Source organism: Vigna umbellata, unplaced genomic scaffold (assembly GCF_029865625.1).
Source record: "Vigna umbellata cultivar VRB3 unplaced genomic scaffold, Vumbellata_1.0 scaffold_780, whole genome shotgun sequence".
Lineage (NCBI taxonomy): Eukaryota > Viridiplantae > Streptophyta > Magnoliopsida > Fabales > Fabaceae > Vigna > Vigna umbellata.
In genome coordinates, this window is record NW_028274546.1 from 1 (window position 1) to 20,739 (window position 20,739).

At 28.0% G+C, this 20,739-nt stretch overlaps 3 pseudogenes; all 3 read right to left on the reverse strand.

Annotated features, from left to right (window-relative positions):
* Positions 1 to 2,211: 2,211 nt before the first annotated feature.
* Positions 2,212 to 3,510, reverse strand: LOC124841963 (aspartic proteinase CDR1 pseudogene; annotated as a pseudogene).
* Positions 3,511 to 11,023: 7,513 nt separating this feature from the next.
* LOC148190550 (aspartic proteinase CDR1 pseudogene) lies at positions 11,024 to 12,331 on the reverse strand (annotated as a pseudogene).
* Positions 12,332 to 15,663: 3,332 nt separating this feature from the next.
* LOC148190551 (aspartic proteinase CDR1 pseudogene) lies at positions 15,664 to 17,158 on the reverse strand (annotated as a pseudogene).
* Between the last annotated feature and the right edge of the window lie 3,581 nt (positions 17,159 to 20,739).

Consider the following 20,739-nt stretch of genomic DNA (forward strand, 5'->3'; position numbering starts at 1 on the left):
ATGAGAATTGATTTATATGAAATTGATTCTTAAGTTACTTATATCAAATGTAATTTTTGATGTCAAGTATATGTTTGGTGTAAGTAACAATTTCGGGTACAATGATGTCTATGGATTCATTGATCCCCAAGTCACTCACGAAGCAAATAAATTTGATGAGATCCAAACATACCTCACCAACAGCTTTCAAAGGGGGAAGAAGATATATTTTATCCCTTATATATCTGGATAAGTGAAATTTGCTAAATTCAAAGTTCTATTTATGATTTCATATGCCTGTTTGTTTTTGTGATAGTGGATATCACAAAAATAGACTTGTTATTAAAAAAAGTCGCATAATATAGGTCTTGATTGTGACAAAAACCGAGGTAGAAAGCCACTCTATGGTCTCGGTTCAACTACAACCAGTGCCATAAGTTAGACAAGATTTAAAAAAAATTAAAGGGCTTTGGCATTGGTTCTAGCTTGAAACGCTGCCATATATCCATGTTATTACCTCGGTTCAACCGAGGTAATAAGCCCTCTACCCCTTTCTTTTTTTTTCTTCGTTACTACTTCGGGTGCTGAGGAACCAAAGTAGAAGTCTCCATATTTTTACCTCGGTTGCAACCGAGGCCAAAAGTAATCATCTTTTTATCTCGTCAGTATATGCCTCGATTCGAAAACTGAAGCGTGTTATAAAAAAAAATCGTTGTCGTTTCCCTTAGCTGCACTAGTGATACGTAGTTAAAAATAAATTAAATGACCTAATTATAAACAAATAAATAAAAGTAATGTGTAATTAGAGTTAATTAAATTATATAATTATAAATAAATAATATTAGTGGGTAAATAGAGATAAATTAAATTATATAATTATAAATAAATATATTAGTGTTTAAGTAGAGATAAATTAAATGATACAAATAGAAATGAAGTATTTAATATATTTTTTATCTTCAAACTATTTTTAAAAACTGATTTGTCATAAACTAAATATATACTTATTTCATCCTTGCCTTTTTTAAAATAATGTAAAACATTTTTTCAACCACCAAATTTCATCCTTGCCTTTTTTGAGAATAGTATAAAACATTTTTTTCCACGAAGTCATATTCTAGTTTACATGTCACATGGTAAACACTGTGATCACTATGCCATAATATTAAGAACGAAACATGTCTACAAGGGAATCACTGTATTAGTGAAAACGAAATGGAGTAGCTTACAACAAATGGCAATGGCACGGTAGCTTTGGAAGAAAAGATAGAAAAAAAAGAGACTAGAATTGAATATACAGATTTGGGTCAATGATGAATTCAGACATATCAATAGACTTAAGTAAGGAATTATAATGAAAGGTAAGGAGATGTATATCATAGATCATAAAAGGGATATAGATTGTGAAAGGAAATTGGAGAGAATGAAATTCTTCAGTGGGCTTAGGAAGGTAAATTTCAAGGAAAAATCAGTGATGAGACAAAAATCTAAGATCAAATTGCTAGAAAAGGAGAATTAAAATGGGGGAATTAAAAATCTAAGTAAAGGTGTGAAAGTGCTGGGAATTTTGTCGGAGAAAAAAAAAAATACTTTCTAAGATGGTATCGGAGTCAGTCTAAGGTTAAAACCTCTCATAAAGAGATTTATGTGAACATTTTTCTATTCTATCTTTTGTTGGACCATTATCGAACGAAGCGTTGGAGAAGGTGCAAGCGTATCCTATATATCAACTCAACTCAAGGAGTTTTAAGGGAGTTATTTATGGGTAGTTTAGCCGTTTCTGGTAGTATTATATTCAAAATGACTCAATGAAATATCACTTCTTCTATGAAAGTAAAAATACTAATATATACAGTATCTGACATTATTTATAATCAATAATCAAACCTTTGAGAAATTGTTTATTTTGAAATATAGAGTTATAATATTATTTTGTTTTCGAAAAACATGTTGAACAGTGTAACGAGAAAAAAATATTTAAAATGTTATGGTCTCAATTCCTAGACATGTGGAGTTATTGAGTATTGAATATGGTAGGAACAATTGGTATTACATGAAATATCCATATTAGATTATGGGTAGAAAGTACGGAAAGGATTGACATGCATATATAGTTTATCTGGAAATAATGAATTATGCATGTTTAATAAAGTTTGAGAGGAAAAGTTTATTTTTGATTGATAGAAGACGATGAAGAATGAGAAAACATGTTATTGTATTTCATTGAATTTTCTATAACTCGGAGGTACAATCTGTGTTGAGAAAGGTGATTGTGTCGTGGTCTGTGTCATAGCTAACCAAGATGTCCTGCTGTGCCAAATTCCCCAAAATGGCTTCAGAATCTGAATGGAAAGCCAAACATATGACAGATTCACTGGCCTGGAAAAAGGTGTTGATAGAATGCAATTTCACAGTTCCACCACCTTTAAAATGTGCATAAACTGTTGGTATTTGATATTGTTGACCAGGTGTAATTTCGAAGCACAAATCCACACCTTCTTGTGGCCTATTAATACGAGGTAAATTAACTGCATTTACCATTTCTTCTTCCAAACTTGAGTAAACCTCATCTGGCAAAAAAGTCAGCGTTGTCCCTGAGTCAATTATCATGTTTCCATTATCACCATTTCTGGGAAACTCTATTCTCTTGCTTCCCACACTGATTGCTTCCATCACCACGTAGTACAAGAATGGGTCTTTCGAGTTTCTGATTAAAGGGGTCGAAACGGCCTCTTCAACAACCTCACCACCATCTCCAAAATGGAGATAGCTAGGTTTTCGTTCTCCTTCATACATTGGCGTCAAACAATAGTAAAACGTTCCACCTGTTTTAGGTTTTAACTGACCTGCAAGTGAGAAAGGTCCGTTGCCAAGGCCAACTATGCCAGAGGTTTGCTCACCAAGCAGTCCAACGTTGTTGTGTCCACATCCAATCACAGTTTCGGGAAATGCTACAGGAACATTTTTGGTACTGGAAGTTAGAGTAATGGTCTCCCAACTGAAATCTCCTTCTGAAGTTGTATTATCATCATAGGTCACTTTATATGCACAGTGATTTCCATGGTTAAAATTGCAAAAACTATGTGGCGCACTCAGACAATAAGCAGAAACACAAGCCATACTACGGTATGTCCTTGAAGTTGAAGGATCAAATATGGGTCTGTTTTCTTTGTAACAGTTTTCACAAGGCTGACATTGAATCCAAACCATGTCTGAACCAGTATCAACTATACCAAGCATTTGGACTGGTGGAGTTCCAACTGAATAGTTCACCAAGAATTCTCCTGAAACTGGTGTTACAGTGCCGTCAACATCGTTTGAGTTTAGTTTGAAGTATTTAGCACGATGGATGGAACGAAGAATGGCATTTTCAACTCGTTGGAAATGAGTTTCCGTGGAACGATAAAATGGTGATTTTGGTGAATCACGGTGGATCATCTCCACACTGAAACTGCTTTTAAGGGCTTTTGAGAAGGAAATGTGTTGAAGAAATACAAAGGCTATGAGAAAAGATGAATAACGTACAACCATTGTCATCATGTACATGCATAAGATTAGTTCATAAACAAACAACCGCTTCAAATGCATTTGTAATTCTTGCTGCCTTCTTATAAGGACTGTGAAATTATCTGCAATAATTGTTACAATATTTAATACCTTATATCTGATATATTCTTGATTAGCATCAACACCTTTTTTTACTGTACATTTAGTTTTGATTTCAGTAATTAATGCAAAATTTAATTTCTTGCAAAATTCTTCCATGCTCTAGTATGTTTTCCAAGCTAAGTGCAGATGAATGAAAAAGAATTATATAAAATTTTTAGTAAATCTTAAATTTGGATTACACACAGAATTAGCATTATAATTAACATGTATTGCTTTTTCCCCAATTTGTAGTAATTGAAAAACTGTATGTAGAATGTTTTGCTGAAAAATATTAATATTTTTTAGAAATATTTCTTTCTATGATATATATATATGGCCAAGAGTGTTTCTTAATAAGATTGAGTTTGCAAATATATAAGAAAATTTCCTAGCAGAGTATTTTGATGGATTTTAATATATGAGAGGGTATGCAATTGTTGGTGTTAGATAGGAATATCAATAATAATTAATAAAATATGAGTCAAATTCATAATATATATATATATATATATATATATATATATATATATATACTTTTGATAAAAAAAATTAAAATAATTTATTTATGTTTTTTTTAATTTTCTAATTTTTAATCAATCTATATGTTAGACTTATGGAAGAGTTTTGATGCATCAAATAATTTTGATTCATGAAAAGATACAACTACATTATTAAAAACGTTGCAATAATTTTGTCATATATTTCTAAACAATTACAGCTTATGTGTGAGCATGTCACGGATTGTGAGCATGCTCAACCAATGAGTAAGGAGTTTTAAATGTTTCTTACAATTAAAATTAGTTTTATCAATAAAATTTAAATGAACTAATTAATTTGTTAACATAAAAATAAAAAAGAGTACAAAAGTTACCATAATTAATGGTGAAAAAATATTATACTATAAAAAAATTTTGGAATAAAATGTTTTCCTATATTTAAAATTAACATTTATCGAAAAATTTAAATGAATTAATTAATTAATTAACCCAAAACTTAAAAGTGTAAAAACATATCCATAAATAATTGTGAAAAAAATCTTATACTATAAATGTTGGGTAAATGTTTCCTTATAGTTAAAATTATTTTTAACTATAAAATTTAAATGAATTCATTTATTAATTAGCTCAAAAATTCAAAGAGTAATAAAATATTAATGATTAATGATGGAAAAAAATGTTATACTATAAAAGGAAAAAAATGGGATGAATATTTCCATTCAAATAAAATTATTTTATCAATAAAATTTAAATTAATTAATTAATTAATTAACCCAAAAATTAAAAGAGTAAAAAACATCAATAATTAATTTTGAAAAAAAAAATCTTATACTATAAAAGAAAAAAAACTGGGATAAAATTTAGTTGTATCAATAAAATTTAAATTAATTAATTAATTAATTAACATAAAAATTTAAAAAGTAATAAAATTTCAATAATTAATGGTGAAGTATAAAAGAAAAAAAATTATGTAAATTATTTTCCTATAATTAAAATTACTTTTACAAATAAAATTTAAATGAATTAATTAATTAATTAACACAAAATATAAAAAAAATAATAAAATAAAAATAATTAATGATTAAAAATTTATAATTGAAAATACAAACATCATTTTTAGTAATAAATATTTTAAATTATTAATATTATTAATAAATTATTAATAAATTTTATGGATGATTTGAAAATCTTAATTATCGATGCAAAATTAATAAATAAAATATGTATATTGTTGAATTATATTTAAATTTTATTTTTAATAAATTTGTGAGTAATTTTGATTAATTTTACAAATAAAATTTAAATGAATTAATTAGCACAAAATATGAAAAAAATAATGAAATAAAAATAATTAATAATTCAAAATGAATAATTCAAAATTCCAAAATCACTTTTGATAATAAATATTTAAAATTATTGATGAATTTGAAATTTTAATTATGGACAAATTTTACTATAAATAAATCTATAAACAAAATATATATTATTGATGAATTTATTTTTGTATTTTTTATGAATAATTAAAATTTCAAATTTATTAACGAATTTTTTTCAATTATAAAATTTCGTTAATAATTCCAAAAAAAATTATAATGAATGTTATTCAACATTGATGTCTGATTTTATTGATCATCATCAATTTGAACAAAAATATTTATAAAATTGTAATCACGTATTTTTAGTGTCAAAATTTTCTAAATGTGATGTACAACTGTTCACGTCACAGACTTTTTTTATACTAGTAAATTTGAATAAACCATCCATCACATATGGTTTGAGTTTTCAGAAGTTCTAGATGTATCATTATATTATTATATAAATAATTATTATTTAATTAGAAAATTTGAGTCATCATGGTGAAATAAAATTTTCTTATAGAGAACATTATAGAGAACACTAGTACGTTAATAGTTTACATCTTCGTAATTATTCATAATTTAGTATAAAGATAAAAGTATATAAATTTTGTATAATGTTAAAAGTTTATACATTAGAATAAAGAACACATGAAAGAAAGGCATGAAAATGAATGAGATTTTTTTTCTAAGCTTTAAATATGAATCTTAATAAATTTAAAGATTAAATATGTTATTAGTCTCTCAACTATTAAGCGTTTTTGGATTTAATTTCTCTTCTAAATTTTGTTTCATTTTCATCTTTTTCCTTAATGAAACTGAGATTTAGTCCTTTATGACCAACGACGTTAATTATTTTCTTAGGTGGCTAACGGTGTGTCATGCTTGATGTCATCTGTTCACTTACCTTCGTTGCATAAACTTACCTTTGTCCCTCTCATCCTGGTAACGGTATGCCACGGTCAATGTCCCTCAAGTCAACCACCAAGAGCTCCACCACGCTGTCAATACCACCTCACGACGGCCACCATCAACGCCGCTAAGGCTACTACAAAACCTCCATCTCACACCCACAATTCCTCCATTCTTCATTGTAATAAACTCGAAACCTCCACGACTCCGTTCAACCTTCATTAACTCAAAGCCATCGTGGGTAAAACGCACCTTCAAAACACAGAACCCAAGATTGCCACCTCGCGCAACCTTCAACTATGATGAGTCCAAAATCGCGAAACGCAAACGCCGTCGCGCCTTCATCATGGACCAAAACCTCAAGGAAAGCTAGTCACATAACCAGCCAAAACCCCTTCGAACAACATCGCCGCGATTAGCGTCTCACTCATCATCTTCGTCCACCCCAAATCAGTCACCAACCAGAAAACAAAATCAACCCTTCGCACATCTCTTTCCTTGCGATTCAACCATAGTGAAACCCATAAACACCACTACAAAATCTAGGAAAAGCCTCAAATTAAAACCCTAATCGTGAATCCCTTTCATCCTTGTGCATCTCCTTCTTCGCACAAGTATCACGAAGCCTCTTCACACCCAAATTGAACCACCAAGATGACTACGAATCAACACTCTCCATCACAAAGGCCATCGACTTGCAAAGCAAACCCAATTTCGATCACTGCGTAAGCAACATGAGAGAGTAGGGGTACGGGAAAGGGTGGGGGAGGAAGGTGATCGTGGTGTTGGTGGTGGCGTTGTTGACGACATTGATGAAGACATTGAAGAGTTTGATAGAGATGAGTAAGGGAGGGAGAGAAGCCTCACGGCGTGAAGATGCAAGAATGAAGGATTGACATGTTTCAGAAAAAGAAAAAGAAAAAGTGATGTGACATATTTAGTCACCTAAGAAAAAATTAACGTTGTTGGTCATGGAGGACTAAATCTGACGGTTTCATCAAAGAGAGAGATAAAAATGAAACAAAATTTAGAAGAGAGATTAAACCCAAAAACGCTTGATAGTTGAGGGACTAACAATATATTTTATCCTAAATTTAATTTGCAATAAGGTCTAGGATTTGATTTATAACTATGATCTCACTTTATCATATGGATTCATATTCCACTTCTTATTATTTACTATAAATATTAAAAGTTAAGTGAGAAGTGATTACCAGCGTTTCATATTATCATACTTATTTTTACAGATAATAGTGGTTATTTAGTGATCTTCAAATAAGATTTATATTCACGGTTGAGTAGGTATCAAATAGTCTCAAATTTTAGTTCAAAGAATTATTTTGAATTATCCAAATATTTACTTAATTAATAATTACTTCTTTAAATCCACCATGGTTCTTACATTTGATCTCAATGTATCAAATTGTAACTTTCCAAACAGAAAAACTCGTACATTGGCCTCATTAGCTCATTGCAAGGAAACTTATAACTCTTTTTGAACTAACATATTTTTTAATATTTTGAAAGATCACGTAACATAATGATCGTTAAAATATGTCATTTTTGTCTTAATGAATAATCTATACACATTATCCAAACAGATACAAGTAATAATAAAGCACATAAATTACTTTCATTTATCCAATTTCTTTGAGTAAAAAATTATTTACTTTCATTTATCCAAAATCTTGTTAAAAATAATATAAAATAAAACAAAATAAGAATTAAAGAAAGAACTTTAAATAAATAATTCGATATAGATCAACATATCACAGAAAAATAAAATAACAAAAAATATAAATTAATATAAAGGATGAAATAAATTAAATAACACAAATATAAATATTATAAATATACTAGGATTCTTTGTATACTAAAGATAAATCAAATGACAATTATAAATTAATATAGAAGACTAATGTAACTAAAGATGGATTACATGATATAATTATAAATTAATAAACATGTGTTTAAAAATAAATTAAATGTCATAATTATAAACAAAATAAAAAAATAATGTGTAATTAGAGATAAATTAAATTATATAATTAATAATAAATAAATAATATTATGTTTAAGTAGAGATAAACTAAATTATATAATTAGAAATAAAGTGTTTAATATATTTTTTATCTTCAAACTATTTTTAAAAACTGATTTGTCCATAAACTAAATATATACTTATTTCATCCCAGCCTTTTTTTTGAAAATAATGTAAAACATGTTTTCAATCACCAAATTTCATGCTTGCCCTTTTTTGGAAATAATATAAAACATTTTTTCAACCACCAAATAACATGTGGAAGTCATATTCTAGTTTACTTGTCACATTGTCAATATTGTGGTGATGAAATTGGAGAGTGGCCTTAGGATGGTAAATTTCAAGGAAAAATCGGTTATGAGACAAAAATCTAAGATAAAATTGCTAGAAAAGGGAATGAGTATTTGAAAAATATAAAATATATAAAATCGGTTATGTTACGATTTTCTAGTTAAAAAATGTTGGACAGGAGAATGAGTATTTGAAATATAGAGTTGTATTACGGTTTCGTTAATGAAGAAGAAATGTTTCAAATGTTTTAGTTTTCAAATCCTATGCTATGTAAAGCTTACCGCTGTCAAATGAGCCCCTTTAATAAGATTTGACCCCATGTGGGTTGGGGCCAAAAAAGCCCACAGGGCCAAAAAAAACTCTTTATTAAAAAAGTCCACAGGGCTAAAAACCCCTAAAGCCCTATAGGTCAGGGCCAACCCATGGAATTTCCTTTTTACAAAATTTAACATCCAGAAACATAATATCATCATACAAGTAATCACAAATCATGTGTATTTTTTATCCAGTTTTCATTTTATCTTTGTTACTAATAACTTATAACCATAATTGATTCATGTGTAATTATATTTTTTTACCAATAAAATTAATTTTCTACTTCATAACTGTTTTTATATTAATTAGTTTAAAAATAATGCTTTTATACAATTATTCCTTAATTTCCAAATTTTGTTTTGATAATATTTTCATCTTAATTTTGGTTTGTAAATTTGACGGTTCAGAGATATCTACATAAAATAGGTTTAAAAGTTAAAAAATTTAATTTAATTTGTAAAATTTTGATGGACTAACGAATTTATTTATAGATGATAATCTATTTTGTCACTAATTTAAATCAATATCATTCGATTAAGATTTGTGATCAAAATTACATTATTTTTAATTGGTGTGAACATGTTAAAATTTTGACTTAACAACTTTTTAACTTTTTTAATTTTCCAAATTTAATAAAATTAATATTTATTATTTACAAAGTTATATAATTCTTTTAAAAATTTTTTATGAAACGTATAATTTAGTCATTTACATCAATTTATATATTTTTATGTCTTTTTCATATATTTTATATTATATTCATTTGTCTTTTTTTATTAGTTTCTTATTAAGAGACATTGATGTAATTTATTTATTATTATAATTATTATTTATTTTATATGTTAATAATTAAATACAATAATAATTTTAATTTTAGTATTATAAATTATAACATTATATTTATTTAAAAATATTGTATCTATTATTTAATTATTTTTTATTACAATCGACTCAATTATGATAAATAATTCAATAAAAACGATCTTTGTTGGATAAAGATAAGTATGATTTTAAAATATTAATTTAATCTAAAAGGTTAGAAAAAAAATCTGATTTTATAACCACTAGGATTACATATAGATCTTGTATACTAACATATATGATATTTATAAGAATTTTGCCTAACAAGGATTTTCACTAAAAAGTTAGTTCTTTTATTACGTGAAATTAATTTTAAACTTAACAAAGTTTGTGGTTTAATTTTTTAATGTATATATATCTATACAAAACATTCAACAAAAGAATTTTATATGACAAACTATAAAAAATAAAAATTTTACACCGATATTAAAAATTCATCCAATCAGTAGATTTGAATTTAAAATCTATCCATAATTAATATTTCAAATATTTATATAGATATCAGAATTCGATTATTGAAAAATCGAATTTTCAACTGTGTTACTTTTATAATTTCTTTTTTGAATTTTTTTTCATTTTCTTTTAAATAAAAATAATAATTAAAATTTTCTTTTTTAACTTTCCAAAATAATAAAATTATGTATTTAAAATATACTTATAGTTAAAAAATTATTTTAAATAAGTTTTTATAAAATCAATATTTATACATTTATATTTAATTAAAAAGATATTAAATATCATGTAAATTTTGAAAAATATTAAACTTGTAAAGTAAATAAAAGAAATAACTAAAAAAACATTAAAAGTGAATTAATTTAGTTTGGGGGCTAGCCCCATCCTAACCCTACCCCAACCCACTTTATGTGGGGCTTCAGGGGTTGGGGCTTTTAAAAAGCCCCCTATTAAGTGGGCTAGAAAATTGGGGTTTGATTTTAGAAGGAGTCAGGATCAACCCATGAGCCAGGAGCTCAAATCACACCTCTAGTAAAGCTATTGAATGTAGTAGTAACAATTGGTATACCGAAAGGATTCACTGTTCTGCATATATAGTTTATCTGGAAATAATGAAAATTGCATGTTTAATAAAGAGTGAGAAAACAAGTTATACTATTTCCTTGAAATTTCTATAACTCGGAGGAACAATCTGTGTTGAGAAAGGTGACTGTGTTATGTTGTGTGTCATAGCCAACCAAGATGTCCTGCTGTGCCAAATTCCCCAACACGGGTTGTGAACCTGGACCGAAAGCCAAACATATGACATTGTTCTTGACCTTGAGAAAGGTGTTGAGAAAATTCAATTCCACAACTCCACCACCTTTAAAATGTGCAAACACTGTCGGTGTATGATATTCTTCACCAGGTGTAATTAGGAAGCACAACTTCAAACTTTTTATTGGGCTAATAGTACGAGGTAAATCAACTGCACGTAGCATTTCTCTTTCCAAACTTGAGTAAACCTCAGCTGGCAAATAAGTGAGTGTCGTCCCTGAGTCAATAAAGATGTTTCCATCTTCACCATTTCTGGGAAACTCTATTCTCTTGCTTCTCACACTGATTGCTTCCATCACCACGTAGTACATTGATGGCCGTGCTTTGTTTATGATTAAAGGAGTTGAAACGGCACCTTCAACAGTAACCTCACCACGATTTCCAAAATGGAGATAGCTAGGTTTTGGATCGCTTTGATACATTGGCGTCATACAATAGGAAAACGTTCCACCTGTTTGAGGTTTCAACCGACCTGCAAGTGAGAAAGGTCCGATTCCAAGGCCAACTATGCCACAGCTTTCCTTATCAAAGAGTCCATAGTTGTTGTGTCCACATCCAATCACAGTGTGGGGAAATGCTACAGGAACATCTTCCGTACTGGAAGTTAGAGTAATGGTGTCCCAACTGAAATCTCCTTCTGAAGTTGATTTATCACCATAGATTGCTTTATAGGCACAGTGTTTTCCAATGTTAAAATTGCAAAAAGTATGTTTCCAACTCAGACATTCAGCAGCAACACAAGGCATAGTGCTGTATGTCGTTGAAGTTGAAGGATTAAATATGGGTTTGTCTTGTTTGTAACAGTTTTCACAAGGTTGACATTGCATCCAAATAAAGTCTGAACCAGTATCAACTAGACCAATGATTTGGACTGGTGGAGTTCCAACTGAATAGTTCATCAGGAATTCTCCATTAGCTGGTGTTACTGTGCTCTCAACATCGTTTGAGTCTAGGTTGAAGTAATTAGCACGATGGATGGAACGAAGAATGGCATTTTCAACTCGTTGGAAATGAGTTTCCGTGGGACGATAATATGGTGATTTTGGTGAATCACGGTGGATCATCTCCACACTGAAACTGCTTTTAAGGGCTTTTGAGAAGGAAATGTGTTGAAGAAATACAAAGACTATGAGAAAAGAGAAATAACGTAGAAGCATTGCCATCATGTACATGCAAACAACCGCTTCAAATGGATTTGTAATGGTTGCTGCCTTCTTATATAGTGAATGAAATTATCTGTGTTATCAGTATTTAATACATTGTATCTGATATATTCTTGATTAGCATCGACACTCATTTTTTACTGTACATATTGACCTGATTTCAATAATTAATGTAAAAATTGATTTCTTGCAACATTCTTCCATGTTCTGATATGTTTCCAAGCTAAGTGAGATGAATGATAAACCTAACAATTAATTATATATATCTTTATTGAAGATCTTGTGAACCAAAAGTAAATATTCAAAGAATATGATGTTTATATTAGTAAGTGAAATTCAATTTGACAACCTAACAATTTATTATATATATATATATATATATATATATATATATATATATATATATATATATATATATATAACCTGGCTTTGTTTAGTAATATCTTGAAAGCATGTTTAGGACAGTGTTAGTTAACACATGTTTTTGGAGTGTTGTTTATAGTTTTACTGTGTTTACCAAAAATGTCATTTTGCATATTATTTTGTAAGATATAACGAGAGCTCGTTTAGCAATATATGTAAGAGTGTGTTTAGCAAGACTCACATTTTAGCAAGACTCACATATAATATATTGATGTGTTTGCTGAAATATTATTTGATAATTTGTTTATTAAGATATTAATGTGTTTACTTAAAGCTTTGTTTTTAAATATTTTAGACTTCACAATGTTTTTGCACATGACGTTTCTCTTTCAACAATATTAAAGACTTTACAATGGTTAAACTTTAAAATACGAAGACGATGATCTAGTCTTATAAATGATCTTGTGTTAACAACGGATTGACGGGTTAAATGAGTTGATTCACTAGTTTACTTAATTACAATTTTTTTTAATTCTAAAAAAATAAAAAATGAAATTTAGTTCAAATTTAAATACTTTTTAATCCAAAGTGATGTTAAAATCTAGAGACAATTTAAAATAAATAAAAAAAGAAAATAAATAAGTCATTTGGACAACTCTAGTTTTGATGAACTTTTCTATTCAGCCAACATATAAGGCTCATTCTCTTATCAATTAAAATTTATTATTCTTAAATAATTCAATAATAAATAATTTATTAATAATAAAATCTTATATTATTAAAAAGAAAGAAAATTTGGGATAAATTTTTTCTTATAATTAAAATTATTTTTTTATCAATAAAAGGTAAATGAATTAATTAATTAACACAAAATTTAAAAGCGTAATAAAATATCAATAACTAATTCTGAAAAAATCTTATACTATAATAGAAACAAAATTTGAGATAATTTTTTTCTTATAATTAAAATTACTTTTAGAAACAAAATTTGAATGAATGAATTAATTAAATTAACAAAAAATTACAAAGAAAAAAATTATTAATAATTAATTGTGAAAATAATCTTATACTATAAAAGAAAATAAATTTGAGATAAATGTTTCTTTACAATTAAATTAGTTTTATCAAAAAAACTTTAAATTAATTAATTCATTAATGAAAATAAATATTATACTATAAAAAATTTGGAATAAAATGTTTTCCTATATTTAAAACTAACTTTTATCAATAAAATTCAAATGAATTAGTTAGTTAATTAAACTAAAAATTAAAAGAGTAATAAAATATCAATAAATAATTGGGAAAAAACTCTTATACTATAAAAGAAAGAAATTTTAGATAAATGTTTCCTTATAGTTAAAATTATTTTTAACAATAAAATTTAAATTAATTCATTAATTATTTAACTCAAAAATTAAAAGAGTAATAAAATATATGATGAAAAAAATTGGGATAAATATTTTCTTTCAAATAAAAATTAATTTTATCAATAAAATTTAAATAAATTAATTAATCAATTAACCCAAAATTATCAATAATTAATTTTGGAAAAGAGTTATACTATAAAAGAAAAACAAATTGGGATAAATGTTTACTTACAATTAAAATTAGTTTTATCAATAAAATTGAATTAAATTAATGAACTAATTAACATAAAAATTAAAAAAACAATAAAATATCAATAATTAATGGTGAAAACATAACATAGTATAAAAGAAAAAAATTTACTGTAAATACTTTTCTATAATTAAATTATATTTACAAATAAAATATAAATGAATTAATTAATTATTTAACACAAATATAAAAGAATAATAAAAGAAAAATAATTAATAATTAAATGCATAATTCAAAATACGAACATCATTTTTTATAATAAGCATTTATATTATCAATAAATTTATTGATGGATTTTAAAATTTTAGTTACGGACAAATTTTACTAAAAAAATCATAAAATAAAATATATATTAGTGATGGATTTATTTCTGAATTTTTTATAGTTTTAAATCTCGGTAACTAAAATTTCAAAATATAACAGTAAAATATGTTGATAATTTAAATTTATCAAAGAAAACATATTGCTCTTAGAGTCGACACTAAATTAAAAAATTGATATTTGTTATCAAGAGATTCATAGTCAATTTAAAGGAAATATTTACAAAAATAAAGCATCCATTTATAATGTTAAATTTTTCTACATGCTATATATATAACTGGTTAAATCATAAGTCCTTAAATCAGAATAAACCTTTGCAATATCCATCACATATAATTTGTAATATTACATTATTATATAAATAATTATTTAATTACAAATTAGGGGTAATTATTTTATTACGAAATAATTTTTTTTATAGAGACCATTAATCATAACCTATGTAGGTTTATAGTTTACCTCGTAATGATTCATAATTTAGTATAAAGATAAAAGCATATAAATACAATGTTAAGAGTTTTATGTATAAGAATAAAGGATACGTGAAAGAAAGGCATGAAAATGAATGAGATTTTTGTAAGCTTTAAATGTGAATTTTAATAAATTTAAATTACAATACACGTCTAGGATTTGATTTATAACTATAATCTCACTGCATTCCACTTCTTATTATCTACCTTATTTCATGTTAAGAGGATTCTTTGTAATTAAATATAAATTAAATGAAATTCTAAATGAATATAGAAGACTAATGTGGATTAAATGACATAATTATGAATTAGTAAACATGACTAATACGTAGTTAAAAATAAATTAAATGACATAATTATAAACAAATAAAAACATTAATATGCAATTAAAGATAAATTAAATTATATAATTATAAATAAAGAAACAAATAATATTAGTCTTTAAGTAGAGATAAATTAATAGATACAATTAGAAATAAAGTATTTAATATATTTTTTATCTTCAAACTATTTCAAAAACGTGATTTGTCCATAAACTAAAAATATATTTATTTCATCCTTGCCTTTTTTGAAAATAATGTAAAACATGTTTTCAATCACCAAATTTCATCCTTGCGATTTTTGGAAATAATATAAAAAGTTTTTTCAACTACCTAATAGCATGTGGAAGTAATATTCTAGTTTACTTGTCACATGGTAAATACTGTGCTTTCATTGAATTTTCTATGACTCGGAGGTACAATCTGTGTTGAGAAATGTCATTGTGTTGTGTAGTGTGTCATAGCCAACCAAGATGTCCTGCTGTGCCACATTCCCAAAAATGGCTTTAGAACCTGAACGGAAAGCCAAACATATGGTAGTTTCCCTGACCTTCATAAAGGTGTTTACAGAATACAATTTCACAGTTCCACCACCTTTAAAATGTGCAAACACTGTGGGTATATGATAATCTTCATCAGGTGTAATATCGAAGCACAACTTCAATTGTTTTACCGGACTATCAGTACGAGGTAATTTAACTAAATTTACCATTTCTCCTTCCAAACCTGAGTAAACCTCATCTGGCAAATAAGTGAGTGTCGTCCCTGAGTCAATAAAGATGTTTCCATCTTCACCATTTCTGGGAAACTCTATTCTCTTGCTTCCCACACTGATTGCTTCCATCACCACGTAGTACTTGGTTGGCCGTCCTAGGTTTGTGACTAAAGGAGTTGAAACGGTACCTTCAATAACCTCGTTACGATCTCCAAAATGGAGATAGCTAGGTTTTGCATTTCCTTCATACATTGGCGTCAAACAATAGGAAAACGTTCCACCTGTTCTAGGTTTTAACTGACCTGCAAGTGAGAAAGGTGCGTTTCCAAGGCCAACTACGCCAGAGCCTTGCTCACCAAAGGTTCCAACGTTGTTGTGTCCACATCCAATCACAGTTTGGGGCAATGCTACAGGAACATTTTTAGTACTGGAAGTTAGAGTAATGGTGTCCCAACTGACATCTCCTTCTGAGGTTGATCCATCACCATAGGACACTTTATATGCACAGTGCTTTCCATTGTTAAAATTGCAAAACGTATTTGTCCCGCTTACACATGCAGCAGCAACACAAGGGATACTACTGTATGTCTTTGAAGTTGAAGGATCAAATATGGGTCTGTCTTGTTTGTAACAGTTTTTACAAGGTTGACATTGCATCCAAATAGACCTGGAACCAGTATCAACTATACCAAGGATTTGGACTGGTGGAGTTCCAACTGAATAGTTCAGCAGGTATTCTCCTGAAACTGGTGTTACAGTGCCCTCAACATCGTTTGAGTCTAGGTTGAAGTAATTAGCACGATCGATGGAACGAAGAATGGCATTTTCAACTCGTTGGAAATGAGTTTCCGTGGGACGATAAAATGGTGATTTTGGTGAATCACGGTGGATCATCTCCACACTGAAACTGCTTTTAAGGGCTTTTGAAAAGGAAATATTTTGAAGAAATACCAAGACAATGAGAAAAGATGAATAACGTAGAAGCGTTGTCATCATGTACATGTATAAGATTAGTGGATAATCAAACAACCGCTTCGAATGGATATGTAATTCTTGCTGCCTTCTTATATAGTGACTGTGAAATTATCTACAATAATTGTTATCGGTATTTAATACCTGATATCTGATTTATTCTTGATTAGCATCAATACCCATTTTTTACTATACATTTAGTCTTGATTTCAATAATTAATGCAAAATTTAATTTCTTTGAAAAAATTTTCTATATATATATATATATATATATATATATATATATATATATATATATATATATATATATATATATATATATATATATACATGGGTTTGCTAATGTCGCCTGTTTTTCAGTTTTTCAGTTGGTAGATTTTAGTAATGTGTACCGGTTTGTAGTAGACAAAACTACCCTTATTTATCATGGATTCTAAGTTTTAAGGTTAAGGATATTTTAATAATTTTCATTCTCAAAATTAAAAAAAAAAGAAACCCCGAAACCCTTACTTACCTCTCTCATTCCTCTCAACCCTTTCTCTTTCATCTCTCTCACTCTAGGATTTTCTCTGTCATCCCTACTGTAGCCCCAATTGAAAAAATCAGAAACACTTGTGTTAAACAATTTGCCTTTGTAAAGAGTGGAGTCATTGACATATTCACCTTTAGGCAAAGGTTCATTCAAGATCTCTTCAATTTCACCATCTTTCCTAACCTCTCTAATTTCATCATCTGCATATGTTGAATCATCATCATCTAAGAAAAACCCTCCAGACCAATTACCAATTCTTTCGGATGTCATTATGCTTGTGAAAATTAGATAAATTATATACGACAAAATTATAAAATGAAAACTCATTATAAAATCATTTTTTGTAAGAAATTGTTTAACAACGAGTGTTTCTGATTTTTTTTCCAGGCCAATTACCAATTCCTTTGATGTCATTGTCCTTATGAAAATTTGATGTCATTATGCTTATGAAAATTAGATAAAATTAGATAAGACAAAAATTATAAAATGAAAACTCATTATAAAATCATTTTTTTTGTAAAAATTGTTTAACAGAGAATATTTCTGATTTTTCCCAGTCAATTACCAATTCTTTATGCTTGTAAAAATTGGATAAAATTAGATAAGACAAAAATTATAAAATGAAAACTCATTATAAAATCATTTTTGTAAGATTGTTTAACGGTAAGTGTTTTTGATTTTTTCAATTGGGACTGGTGTTGGGTTAAGTCCCGCAACGAGCGCAACCCTTGTGTTTAGTTGCCAAGATTGAGTTTGGAACCCTCAACAGACTATCGGTGATAAGCTGGAGGAAGGTGAGGATGACGTCAAGTCATCATGCCCTTTATGCCCTGGGCGACACACGTGCTAAATGGACGGGACAAAGGATCGTGATCCCGCGAGGGTGAGCTAACTCCAAAAACCCGTCCTTAGTTCGGATTGTAGGCTGCAACTCGCCTGCATGAAGCCAGAATCGCTAATAATCGTCGGTCAGCCATACGGCGGTGAATTCGTTCCCGGGCCTTGTACACACCGCCCGTCACACTATGGGAGCTGGCCATGCCCGAAGTCGTTACCTTAACTGCAAGGAGGGGGATGCCGAAGGCAGGGCTAGTGACCGGAGTGAAGTCGTAACAAGGTAGCCGTACTGGAAGGTGCAGCTGGATCACCTCCTTTTCAGGGAGAGCTAATGCTTGTTGGGTAATTTGACACTACGTCACACCCAAAAAAGAAGCGAGTTATGTCTGAATAAAATTTGGAGATGGAAGTCTTCTTTCGTTTCTCGCTGGTGAAGTAAGACTAAACTCATGAGCTTATTATCCTAGGTCAGAACAAGTTGATAGGAGCTCCTTTTTTCACCCCATCCATGTCGCCCCCGTGTGGCGACATGGATGGGAGTGAAAAAAGGAAAGATAGGGATGGGGTTTCTCTTGCTTTTGGCATAGCGGGCCCCGGCAGGAGGCCCGCACGACGGGCTATTAGCTCAGTGGTAGAGCGCGCCCCTGATAATTGCGTCGTTGTGCCTGGACTGTGAGGGCTCTCAGCCACATGGATAGTTTAATGTGCTCATCGGCGCCTAACCCTGAGATGACAAAGAAAAGGTTGGAGTGAGAGAGATGAAAGAAAGTAGGTTGAGAGGAATGAGAGAGGTGAGGAAGGGTTTCGGGGGTTTCTTTTTTTTTTTTAAGTTTGAGAATGAAAATTATTAAAATACCCTTAACTTTAAAACTTAAAATTCATGATATATAAAGGTTTTTTGTCTACTAAAACCCAGTACACATTGCTAAAATGTACCAACTGAAAACAGGCGTATGCGTGTTAGCAAACCCATATATATATAATATATATATATATATATATATATATATATATATATATATATATATATATATATATATATATATATATTTCTTTTTTCAAGTGTGAGGTCAAGAATTACAATACAAACAATCCTTCACATTTTTCTTCCAATCCTCTAAAACATCTTAGGCATGTGTTAAAAAAATATCCCCAGTTCTTCATCTTCAAATTCCAAATCTTCAAATTCCAAGTATTTCAAAGGCACTTCGCGCAAGTAAGTAATGGGTGATGGATTATCATAGCAAAATCTTAAATTTACAATAAATATCATCACCTAACTCTTTATTTTATCTCTGTATTATATATTTTAAAATTGACATTTAATTAAGGTTTACCTAATTATAAGTCAAAAAACAAAAAACCAATTGAGATAAATGTTTCTATACAATTACATTTAGTTTTTTCAATAAAATTTAAATGAACTAATTAATTCATTAACACAAAAATCAAAAGAGTACAAAAATAACCATAATTAATGGTGAAAAAATATTATATTATAAAAAAACTTTGGAATAAAATGTTTTCTATATTTAAAATTAACTTTTATCGATAAAATTTAAATGAATTATTTAATTAATTAACCCAAAACTTAAAAGAGTAAAAAAAATATCCATAAATAATTGCGAAAAAAATCTTATACTATAAAAGAAAAGAAATTTTGGATAAATGTTTCCTTATAGTTAATACTATTTTTAATAATAAAATTTAAATGAATTCATTTATTAATTAGCTTAAAAATTAAAAGAGAAATAAAATATTAATGATTAATGATGGAAAAAAATGTTATACTATAAAAGGAAAAAAAAGGGATAAATCTTTCCATTCAAATAAAATTAGTTTTATCAATAAAATTTAAATAAATAAATTAATTAATTAATTAACCCAAATATTAAAAGAGTAAAAAACATCAATAATTAATTTTGAAGAAAAATCTTATACTATAAAAGAAAAAAATGGGATAAATGTTTCCTTACAATTAAAATTAGTTGTATCAATAAATTTAAATTAAATAATTAATTAATTAACATAAAAATTTAAAAAGTAATAAAATAGCAATAATTAATGATGAAGTATAAAAGAAAAAATTATGTAAATATTTTCCTATAATTAAAATTACTTTTACAAATAAAATTTAAATGAATGAATTAATTAATTAGCACAAAATATGAAACAAATAATAAAATAAAAATAATTAATGATTAAAATTTATAATTTAAAATACTAACATCACTTTTAGTAAAAAGCATTTTACATTACTA